This window comes from Etheostoma spectabile, unplaced genomic scaffold (genome assembly GCF_008692095.1).
Source record: "Etheostoma spectabile isolate EspeVRDwgs_2016 unplaced genomic scaffold, UIUC_Espe_1.0 scaffold48, whole genome shotgun sequence".
Classification (NCBI taxonomy): Eukaryota; Metazoa; Chordata; class Actinopteri; order Perciformes; family Percidae; genus Etheostoma; species Etheostoma spectabile.
This window is the reverse complement of record NW_022605618.1, coordinates 315695-328197: the sequence shown is the minus strand read 5'-3', so window position 1 is coordinate 328197 and position 12503 is coordinate 315695. Positions and strand designations below refer to the sequence as shown.

The following is a 12503-nucleotide window of genomic DNA, read 5'->3' as shown; positions in this document are numbered from 1 at the left end:
AAGCCAATGAAGTCGCAGTGTTTACAGAGGAGGGTCCTGGTTAAATATTGACAGCTAGTCCATCCAATTACAACCAAACATTATGAAACCAGCCTCCCTGTGTAGCCAATAAGAAGACGAGTTGATTGATACCAAACATGACCAGAAACATTTAACCCTGTGATGGCTCCAGCTGTGTCAAAGCAAAAATAAGGCCTTCTTATGGCATTTCACCATTTCATCAAATTATGATTACTTATTTCTATAAATCTATGCAGGTAGTTCTTTCAGGTATGTGGATGTGTTTTTGTATTTCAGAAGTATTGTATTTTGCACTTTTTGGGCTTTTTTAGAAATAATAAATAAGAAAAACGCAAAGACATATCTGTAGAATCATATAAAATCCATTTTCTAAGTCATTTCTTTCTGGATTTTTTCTGTTCTAAGTTGAGATATGTGGCTAGGGTACTATTTTTGTATGTAGCCCATGTAATATGCTTACAGTATTGCTTTTTATTAATTTCACACATGATTTACTTGGACGGAAATAGAAATTCTCTGTTCTAACCTGTTTAGCTCTGTGTCAGTAAGGCCTAGTGTCACAATGCCAAGCGAGAATAGGATGGATTTTCAGTGTTTCTGAAGAGGATAAGATGGTGCCCGACCATGAAAAGCTTTGTAGGTGAGAAGAGGATTTTAAATTCCATTCTGGATTTTACAGGAGCCAATGCAGAGAAGCTAAAACGGAGAGATGTTATCTCTTTTCCGGTTCCTGTCAGAACAGTGCTGCAGCATTCTGGATCAGCTGAAGAGTCTTTATGGACTTTTTCGAGCAGCCTGATATAAAGAATTTCAGTAATCCAGCCTAGAAGTAACAAATGCATGGACTAATTTTTCTGCATATTTTTAGACAGGATATTCCGATTTTTGCAATATTACGTAGGTGAAAAAAGGCGGTCCTTGAAATTTGCTTTATGTGAGAATTAAAGGACACGTCCTGATCAAAAATAACTCAAGATTCCTCACAGTGGTGCTGGAGGCCAGGGTGATGCCATCCAGAGTAACATCTCTTTGGATAATGCGTCACGGAGGTGCTTGGGTCCCAGAGCAATAACTTCAGTTTTATCTGAGTTCAACATTAGAAAATAACAGGTCACCAGGTTTTAATACCTGAAGACACAATTGAAGTTTAGCTAACGATTAGTTTCATCCGGCTTGATTGATAGATATAATTGAGTATTATCTGCATAACAATGAAAGTTATGGAGTGTTTCGATGAAACTGCTAAAGGAAGCTATATAAAGTAAACAGGATTGGACCAAGCAAGATCCTTGTGGGACTCCATAACTAACTTTGGCGTGCACGGAGGATTCATTGTTAACATGAACAAACTGAGATCGATCTGATAAATAAGACTTAAACCAGCTTAGAGCAGTTCCTTTAATGCCAATTAAATGTTCCAATCTCTGTTAAGATTCTTATGTAGTCATCAGATTCATTTACCATATAATCAATAATATATAAAACTAGAGAGAGGCAGGGCAGTACAGCCGACCAACCTCTCTCTTTACCCTCCCCGTTTCTCAATGTCAAGGATTCTTCCTTGGTAGGACTAGTCCTTCCAAGGAAGGATCCTCAGGAGCAGGTCAGAGTCCTCCTTAGCATTTGGAGAACATGTACAATGGAACAGGCTATCAAGTGCACGGCATTGCGGGCTCGTCATTGAATTTTTTGACCACATTTCAAATCGCTGGATGAAATGGTTGTGGAACTGTTAACTACGCTGTTAATATATGCTGGGGATGTAGAAGATGAATTAGCAGCCGTTTCTTAATGTCAAGGAAGGATCCTCCAAAGCCAGGAGGAGGACGCTACGTCATCGACGTCCAAAGGACCGTTCCAATGTCGAGCAAGGATGGAGTCCTTCATTCAGAAAATTTCCCATAGACAGAGAAGGATGCACGTGTGTATCCTTCGCGGTCCCAAATCACCCACAATCCTATGCGCGGGCCTTTGCCGGCTCGTAGAGGACCTAAGCGGGAGTTCGAGCGGCATCGCTGACGGTGAAATGATAATTTAAATGTAAGTATCTTTAGTGTGTGCTGTGTTATGTGTGTTATGTAATTAACATTTGGCTGTTAGCTAGCTAGGTTTCTGTCTTTGTAAAGTTTAATGTACGGTGGCATGTTCATCTCTTTTATATGCCGTTACTGTTTATGCGTAACATTAGCAGAGATTTAGAAAGTGGTTGTGGTTTATCACTGGTTGTATCTGTAGACGGGAGGTAACACTGCACCGTGTTAACTTCACTAGCAACTTCAACAAAGGCTAACATGTATGAGTACTTTCCGATGTAATAACGTAATGTTACAGCATTCATAACGCAAACATCTTTTTGTTGTGTTAACGTTCTTCTAACAGGGCTAACGGAGGCGGTCACCAAGGATGCCAAAGCCAACGACCAGCAGGGAGACAAAGACAGATGTTGAATTATTTTCTATATTAAAGATTGGCATTCTAACATAAATGCTTTAAATTAACTGGTTTGTCTTGTGTCATTAAGTTTTTTAAGTTTCCAATGTCTATTTTTCCATCAAATTGTGACCTGGACAGTTATTACGTATAACATGGGAAAGTACTCATACATGTTAGCCTTTGTTGAACGTTGCTAGTGGACATTATTATCTATGAGTGCTAATAACAGAAATCAGCTAACATAGTCTGTCATTTAAATGCTGTATTCCGATTGACTGGTTGGTTTGTAGAGGCAGTCATCTGGTGAAAATTTGGTTGTACATTTCTTATTCTGTCAGTGTTGATGCAGCCCTTCTATTTTCCAGAGCTCTAAATCAACACACCGGGAACATCTCACAGTGAGATAGGACCACTTTTTTCCATTGACAACCAATGTGTTGCAGAACCTATTCTGATACCTTCATTATAACCAACTAGGGCTTCACGAGTGGCCAAAATGATAATCACGATTATTTTGATCAATATTGAGATCATGATTAATTATTACGATTATTTGTTGATTTTAACCAAACAATTTTTTTAGTCAATAGGCTATTTAAACTGCTTTCACATCTATATTATGCTACATTTTTCTGTCTTAACTTGTATGTTGTATATAACTGTAGGCTACACACAGCTGCAACACATGTAATAAAAATGAGCTATATGAAATAAATAGACTATCAATGTTTTGTTTTTTATGTATCTCTGAGAAGTTCCTTCACTCGTTTTCAACAATAACTTATTAATAGAGTTAGGGAGAGAGAGGGAGTGCAATGGACATATATGCTACTCACAGAGGACGGCTGACTCATTATGAATGGGTCCAGCACGGGTCGAATGGCGGGTCACAGAGTACACATGTCATGTGCATGAAATGTCTGTATCGTCACTGCGCTGCATTTTATGAACTATGAGCTCTTAAGATAAGAACTTTCTGGCGCATCCTTGCAGGTTCAGCAGGCTCCGCCTCACACACTATTACTCTACATGTAGAGTAATAGTGTGTGAGTCTACAAACTGAAGTAAGTTGGATTCAATAATTTCTTCTGTGTTTTTGCCGTTGCGGCCGCTATAGCAGAGTTACCACTGAAAACACTGGTAAAAATACAGTTTGCCTCTCATGCTTAACAATATACAGCTGTGTTAATAACAATTAAAACTGGACAAATGTGGACTGGCGGCTGTTGTGTCTCTCCATGTTGCTGCGGAGTCGTGTGTGAGTTAATGGGGGGGGGAGCGCCGGAAATTAAGAGGAGAGTAGAGAGATCCAAACACAGGCACGGCTTACAGAAGAAATGGGTCATGTAACGCAAAATGAAACCATATCGAAACAACATTGCTTCGGAACTGACTGGCTCATGATCAGACAGTGGTTTACGGAGCGGTAGATTGCTTTACAAAAAAACCCGGAGCGCTCTATGAAATGACGCGTTTAAAATATCACTCGATCGCTCAAATTTGATCGTGGGAAGACAAAATGTGATTGTGATTAAAATTCAATTAATTGTGCAGCCCATAACCAACAATACTGTTAAGGACAGTATTGTATGGTGACTTACATTGACAGCATTTGAGATATTCTTAAATCACATCAGAAGCTTACAACAATTAGCTTTTCTCTGAACCACCCTAACAGGGCGATCAGACTAAAAATTGCACATGGAGGGGGGATAATGTTTAAGGTACTGATAAAACAATGAAGTACTTAGCCCAGTTTTAGTATTAGATCCATGAGGTCTACTAGACTGCACAGAAGTCACTTTACAACTTTTGAAAGTTATTACGGAGACAATTATTTTATTTCTATTACATGCTCTATCATAATCAGTCGGATGTTGGGGCGCCTAGATAGCTCACCTGGTTTAGTAGTGCCCATGTACAGAGGTTCAGTCCTTGTTGCAGCGGCCGTGGGTTTGGTTCCCACCCACAGCCCTTTGTTGCATGTCATCCACACATCTCTCCCCACTTTTCTGACTTAATCTGTCCTGTTAAATAGGCAATAAAAGCCAAATAAATCTTTAAAAAGAAAATCAGTTGGGTCTAAAAACAGCTTTTTAGATAACTCAACTTCTGTTACATGTCAACATCTCAATTTTCGGTCATTTAAGGGTTTTGTTTAATTTTAAATGAGAGTTCTTCAAATAACAATACCAGTCATGGCCATGTATGACTAGATAAGTTAGTTTACTTTTTCACGATTTATTTGAATAACACCTATACATTCAATTCAATTTATTTATAGTATCAATTCATAAAAAGCGTTATCTCAAGACACTTTACAGATAGAGAGGTCTAGACCACACTCCAGAATTTACAAGGACCCAACAGTTCTAGTGGTTTCCTCCAGAGCAAGCAACAGTGCGACAGTGGCGAGGAAAAACTTCCTTTAGGCAGAAACCTCGGTCAGACCCTGGCTCTGGTAGGCGGTGCTGACGACCGGTTGGGATTAGAATGGCAGTAACAGTCACAAAAAATAATAAAATTAAATAATAGTAGTACATTGCAGGACGTGTAGCGGGAACATGGCGACAGCTGCTACCATGGTTTTTGGCGCCTCCCTGATCCAAGGGATATTTACTGCAAACTGACACTTTTCTCAAAATCATGGCTCATTATGTAATTTGACGTAGTTTGCTTAAACTTTGGAGTACAAAAACAAGACTGATATATTTAAAGCTAGGATATCTCCTCTTTCCAAACTCAAAATGTATTTTCAGTGGTCAATGTGATTGAAAAGGATTTTATGGCTTGCACTAGACAGGAAGTCTTCCTCATTGATCACGTCCTTATTTAAAACTTTGACATTTTGTGTACTATAAACACTGCAGGCAGATTATGGCACTTCCTCAGGCAACATCAGGCCCATGCAAACAGTAGTCAGACCACAGCAGGTGGTTTTCTTTCTGGTTTCCAGCTGAAAAAGATGTAATGTCGTAGCACAAACAAGCCTGTTCATATAACTGACAGTTGGTAATTACTAGTTAACTTCATAGTTTTCTTTTCTTGCTTTTGCACTTCACACTGTACATACTGTAGATTAATTTCTTGGTAATAAGATGAAACATTTGTTTGTAACTCAAACACACAAACAGCAGTCAAAGGAATCTGGGCCTCCCTGTCAGTCCGACTGGTATTCATTTAGACAGCGAACACTTTGCTTTCCTCTTGTAACGGTGTTTCAGCCAAATGTGCCTGCTTCCTGCAGCTCAGTGGCTTTCCAATAAATAATTAAGACAAGAAGAGTCTGACTGGGTGCTGAGGCCATAGAAAGCCTGAGGGACTGAAACCATTAGACACAAATGCACCCCCATCCACCATCAATATCCCCAAACACAGCACTACACAACCTGTCTGGAAAGCTAAAAGAAGACATTGAGAGGAATGATGATGATGCAACATATCTCCATACTGAATTTCACCTTCCATTTGTCCATCTGGTTAAGTCTGGTTTAGTTTGGAGATCAAAGGACTACACTCCTGACTTCTGCTACATGCACAAGTTTAAATTCCATTAATTTTCTCCATAATGATTTTAATTATTAGCCATAATGTCTAAAGCATTCAAGGTAGACTTACCACAAGCTAGAGATTGTGAAACAAAGATTTATGCTCATGTATAAGCCCAAATCTGTGCACCTCTTCCTGCTATCTCAAGCTCTTTATTACATTTTATTTATAAATGATGAGTTGAATGTGATGCAAGAGGATAATGTATGCAGGATTCAGTTAAAACAACAGCACTGGGTACCCCCATTAAAATGTGCTTTAGGGCGCATACTTACAACTAACTGGTTTGAGTCTGGCTGGGCTCTTGTTGCATGAGTTCCTCCTCGCTCTCACCCCATATTTCCTGCCTGTCTGTCATCTATTGAATAAAGGCAAACATGCCAAAACATAAGCTTTAAAGAAAAACACACAATGAATGTAGTTTCTGGGATTATAGAGCCTTAAAGACGGGAGGCAGTTTATTTTTGGCATTTTTGTGAAAAGATTTCATGGTAATCTTTCAGCATATTGTAATTCAAGTGGTTTGAGAGAAAAGCAGATTTCTGCATCCTCCTTGGCTCTGATTTTAGGTGTAAACTAGCTAAGCCAAGACTTTGGCTTATAAAAAACAGTCTAATCAACCAAAACTTTGCGACCCCCATGCAGTACCTCCGCGCAACCCCCTAGGGTCGCGGACCCCCTGTTGAAGATCCCTGGTATAAAGCATGGCCGTGCTCGCCCTCTGAGAGGAGTAGACCAGAGACGAGAGGGGAAAGTTGCACTCTATTTCAAATTGTTTTTTATTTATTTTATTTTACCTCCTGCAGCTGTAAGTAGCTTTTGGAGCTGCTAAACCACCTAATAGAATCATATATTCAGTGGTTGAATAGAGACTTTTAGCTCTCCACAATTTTGCTAATGCTGATTTACAAGGATTTCTATTTGAAAAAAAAACCATAACATTCTGCTAGACTTGAGAAAGTGATCAGTATTAAACAGTAGTTTATGACATGACCACCACATATAAGCAGGGGTTCATGGGTGCTCCTGATCAGTGTGAAGCGTTCAAGGGAATTCACCTTGATCATCTCGACACCAAACATTGACCAACGGTTTCATTTTCCCTCTGTCAGTGCTAGACCGCAAGACGAAGAGCTACATCCATGTGGACAGAATTCAATACTTAGACATACTGGTAGCAACAACATTACTATGAACTAAATCAGCGGTCACACTCAACCATGCACCAACAAATAGACAATATTTACATTAAAACTAAACTTTTGGCAGACAACTGTGCCATCAAACCTCTGTTACAGGTCAAAAACGGAATGATTCTGAACATGTACTGGAAACAAATCCTGTGTGCCATTCTACGGATGAGAAGACTTACACAGATACTCTAATATTGAGACTTTGAATGTCTAACCCTAACAAAATGTATCTGCAGATACACATAAGGCAGTGCTTCCTGACAGGGCTGTAGTACTCGAAACTCCAGTCTTTTTCTACAGTCTCTGACTTATCTGGACCGCAAGTATTTGGACTCGGACTTGTCTCAGGCTCGGCCACTGGTCTTCCAATATGGCTTTGGTCTTGACCGGTTAGGTGTCTTTATTATGTTGATAATAATATTGGAGGGAAAGTGAAACCCAAAAGTATTGTCTCGTACAGTCCTACAGTAAGACCTTTTTTCTGTCCTGGACTCTGCTTTTTTCAACCTTTTTGGGACTCGTGTCTTATCTTGGACACTAGTCCTGTTCTTGCACTTGTCTTGGACTTGACAAAGTTGGTCTTGACTACAGCCCTGCTTCCCATATTTCCCAAATATTTTTATTCAGGATGCGCCACAATCTGCGAAAGGACAGTCAATGAGACGATACAGTGACGATTCACTGGGAGACCGGCACTTGAAGCAGGCTCCTTAGATGGATTTGTGGTCACACACATATTTTCCAGCTTTGTTTTGGTAGCTGTAGGGTTGTTGGTGTGACTTCACGGTCTCCTTTACATTTAACTGTCAGTCCTTTCCTAAACTTGTCCATGCTTTTCTAGCAGTGCGGGGGAACATGTATTATTATTTATATGTAGCCTCCCTGTGCCCCTTATAACTCCGGTCTCCCCAGTTTGGGAACCACTGGCCTAAGGTATTTGAGTTGACTTGTGTTATAAAGTCAGAAGTCAGTACAAATGCTATTCGTAACTTTCACAGCTTCATGTCTATGCCTGGTGACACAGTGATCCTGAAGGCCAACAGAAGATTTCATGAAATCAAACCCTAAGCTCATAATTACCTATTTATGGTCATTTTTTTCCAACAATAGTTTTTGAATGTATTTATCTGTAGACCAAATGTATCTGTTCTTTGCTCAGTATAGAGTGTTCTCAAAAATGACAGTGTGAAAAATAAATGAAAATAAGCACCTTATTTATAGTCAATGAAATGGAAATATAAATTGGGTAATAATGCAATAAGTAGCAACTTTAACTTTAATGTCCAGATGATGTCCTCCATCAGATTAAAGGGGTCATCCTGACACGTCTTTCATGCTTGCATTCAGCTGTTTTCTACCTTTCCTACTTTTGGGGGTGAATGCAAGAAGCAACCTATGTTCTCTACAAAACCTTGTATTATTCATGTTTGTTTTTTTGCAATTTAACTCCTTCCACATCTTTCAGCCTATATTCAACGTTTTTTCTGGAAATAAGTGTATGCAACTAGTAAAGAGTAAAGTACATGAACTATAGAAAAGCAATTGAAGACAAGTAGTAATAAGTATAATGAGGCAATAAGTTGAAGTGACAATTATAAGATAAGGCAACATGGTGGGTATGATAATGACCCAGAAATGTTATGTAGCATATGATGTGGTGAGAGGATATAACATATAATACCGGTAGTACTAAGTATAGTATGTGTATGTATAGTAAGTATTAAACATACATATACCCTTACTATAATAATATACATATCATAGCATAGTATAGCAGTATAACAACATTGAACTTCATCTTATACACCTGCTATAAGTTTTAAAAGTAGCCTAAAAACTAAAATGTAAGTAGTTGTGTTTTCATGGGGGCCCAGTTACTTGTTGAGAGGAAACAAGAAACAATGCAGAAAGTGAATTTTCATGGGCGTTTTTATTTACACTGTTTTTTCAGTAGTACAAAATATAATTATCATAAAAACTTGTTTTAAGCATATCAGTATCAGTAAATATCAAAATTTCATATAAGTGCATCCCTAAAGGTGATGCAAAAAATATCCGCTTGTAGCTTTAAAACTTAAAGGGGTGATAGAATGCAAAACCGATTTTACCCTGTCATATGTGAATACCGACAGTTGGTGGGTAATAGGACATCAAAGAAGCTTTAAATCCCATTGACTGCCTTTCCTCTGAAAATCCCACATTTTGAATCTGCGCTGAAAACGGGGCGAAATCTCAACAAAGCCAAAAGATGACGTCAGGATCTCAGAAAACCATTAGCTTTGTCACGCCCATACCGTATAAGGAGAACGGTCCAGCCCCAACATCTACACAGGCCACTGACCTGAGACCAGCTCCTAATGGAGCTAGCGTTAGCTCAGTTAGATGTCCGACTGAGAACGCTGCTTGTGTACTCTGACGGGATTACTAAGAGAAAAGTTTGGAATATTCCCAGGATAAGACAATGACCAGGGTCGTAAATGCAGAGTTCCAGGCTGTACAAGGAACGGTGACACTTCTCATAGCTTCCCAAGGAGCAACCACTGACGGGCTCGGCTGCTGTTTATAAGGAGATCCCAGGGAACGTTTCACCAAAGACAGTTTTCAACTTTGGACAATTTAAAGAGGATTTGCTAAGCTGCTGTTGCTGTCCGACTGTCTGGTCATCCCAACCACAAGCTGTAAGTAGGATTCGTCATTAACAGTAACATGGCAAGCTAAGGTATCCTGTAGCTAGCATAGGCTGAATGAGGTTGATAACTGTAATGGCAAAGGGGCTAACGTTTCATTTTCCTAACTGTTCCATTCGATAAATACCCCTGTTGTCATGTAGCTCCATCTATAGTTCCCCATGCATGTTTGTCACTTTGTCAGGTTCATTTTGATTGTTCAGCAAGAAAGCTAAGCGCAGAGTAGAATCATGACGTTTGGTTGCTAGCTAGCGCTAAGCTGTAACGTTACTCAGCTAGCTAGCTAGCTCTGTTATCCCGTTTGCTTCGACAACCAGAACTGGAAACGTTATCATTCATATGATATCTAGTCAATCTCGTGGAAAACAGTGGTGTATATAGACTGAATGTATTGATTGCAGTTTTTTATTTAGAGCAACGCTATGTCACAAGGACAAAGCGCGAAAGATGCAGCTGCCAAACAGATGCTCGAGTGTGGTCATCTCGGGGGACACAACTGTCTCTAAGACATCAAGACCGCACATATCATACAAGGTAACCTTTCTAATTATTCTTACAAACCAGACGTCTTATAGTGTTTGTGTAGCATTGTGACTGGGTAGCATTTAGCAGAGCAGTGTTATCTAATGTTATCATGATGAGTGATGACTTTTATCAAATATGTGAGCCATTACCAACACATTAGTGAATTATTTAAAGTAGGAATAGAACTATGCATCGGATTATCACTGATTGTCGGATCTCAATCAATGATTTCCTTTTGTGGGGGGGGGGCTGGTGAAAATAATTTGGACAATAGGCAGAATGTGTTTGTATACAACAGTATGACTGAATGCTAGATTGTGTGTGACGATGCCTTTTGCAGGTATGGTACACGCCCTATGAACTTTGTCATTAACAAAACAAGTCTTAGAAAAGGCAAATGTGAATGGGGACAAATTGTCGCAGAACTGGTTTGTCGTGAGGAGTGAGACACAAACTGGTCTAGAGACATCAAGCTAATGGCCGGCCATATAAAAGTAAATCATTTCAGATTAAGCTGCTCCACATGTAAGACACTTGTAACACACTGGTTAGAGTCCTGCTTTGGCACAGCTTAGAGGTTTAGCAACTGCTTTTGTATGAGTCAACTGGAGTATTTTGCTTGGGTGTGTAAAAGGTAATACCAGTTATGTTACAATATTATGTTTTGTTTGATTGATCTTGCAGCCACAACGGAGCAGCAGCCAAGGGGAAACTAATGTACACGTCTGTTCCCAAAGGCCAACAGGGGAGGTTACACCGTCAAAGAAGTGAAGACAGAGACAAAAGTTTTGTAAGTTTAAATATTTTTTTATTAAAAAACAAAAATACTAAATGCATCTTATCGGCACTCAAAAAACTTTTCACACACCTGCAAACAACAAATCTGAATGTGCAATGAATAGGTGCTAAAATGACTTTTCACACACAACAGGCTAGTCTTAGACCTGAGCGACGGTGTTTGAGAGATCATCCAGACCCCTTCTTATCGGAAGCAGTCCTGGGCCCCCAGGACCTGTGTGCTCAGCTCGGACAGGCACCCAAACCCGACATATGCCCTGAAAATCCAGAAACTCCCTCCACGCTGCACGAACACAGAGGGGTCACGGCAACCGGACACTTCTACCAAGAAAACCCAGCACAGCTCACAAAGTCCTATAAGCCCGTGTCTGCATTGCCTACAAAGAAACGGGGTGTAGTGGACAATCACATTTTAGATTTAAGAGAATGATGATTGTTTTGAAAACAAAATAAAGTATTTGTGTTGTCTTGTAATACTGTGTTTTTGTAAAATGCTGAATCAATAATCAATGCGTATGTTATAAACATTTTATTTAGATACTTGAACTGCTAACGTGGTATCAATGCTTCACCTTTCCATCCATCTGATTCTCAATGGCCATGGTCAATCTGTAAATATCATTGCATTTTGCAAAGAATATATATTGAGGCACGGATGAAGGCCAGGATGGTGAGCCACAGGTTATCTCCTCAGAATCTAGGTCCTTCTTATTCTTCTGACTGTAAAAAACAAACAAAGAGCCTGTTGTTATTTAATGTTAATGAGGCAGAAAGCATAAAGTAGCTTGAGTTAAGTATCTCTAGTTTATTTAATGAGGTATTTATTGGCAACATATTTTCTCTCTCCTGGGGCAGTGTGCACAGTTTCCACAAGAACACCTGCCAAGGTAAGATACACATTAGATTACTACATGTTAAGAAGGTAATAACTCTCATAGTCAGATGATCTAATCTGCATGATAGTGTTCCAAGATAACATTAGACGTAGCATACAAACGACAGCAAAAAGGCTCCTGTCCAGCTAAATGGACGTCCTGTTGTAAGATAACACATTACTTCTGGGTGGTAAAGAATGTACGTAACCATAATCACAATCAATCACTATTCAGCAGGAGAGTATCCGGTAACCAAATGTACAATGTGACTAAGAGACTTTCGTTGAGAGCAGCTCTATGAAATGGCCACTAACTTTCTGCCAATGGACATCTTGGACTGAAATTGCGAGGGTACAAGTTGTAAATATTGTCCACTGTTCAAAAATTATAAGTTTGTTGCTTACAATACTAAAAAACCAGCT

General features: G+C 39.4%; 1 protein-coding gene across 3 annotated transcripts in view; it reads right to left on the bottom strand.

Annotated features, from left to right (window-relative positions):
* The window catches only part of lrrk1 (leucine-rich repeat kinase 1), a 199978-nt gene that overhangs the window by 152541 nt on the left and 34934 nt on the right, over positions 1 to 12503 (bottom strand). The gene's annotated exons all lie outside the window — the stretch shown is intronic.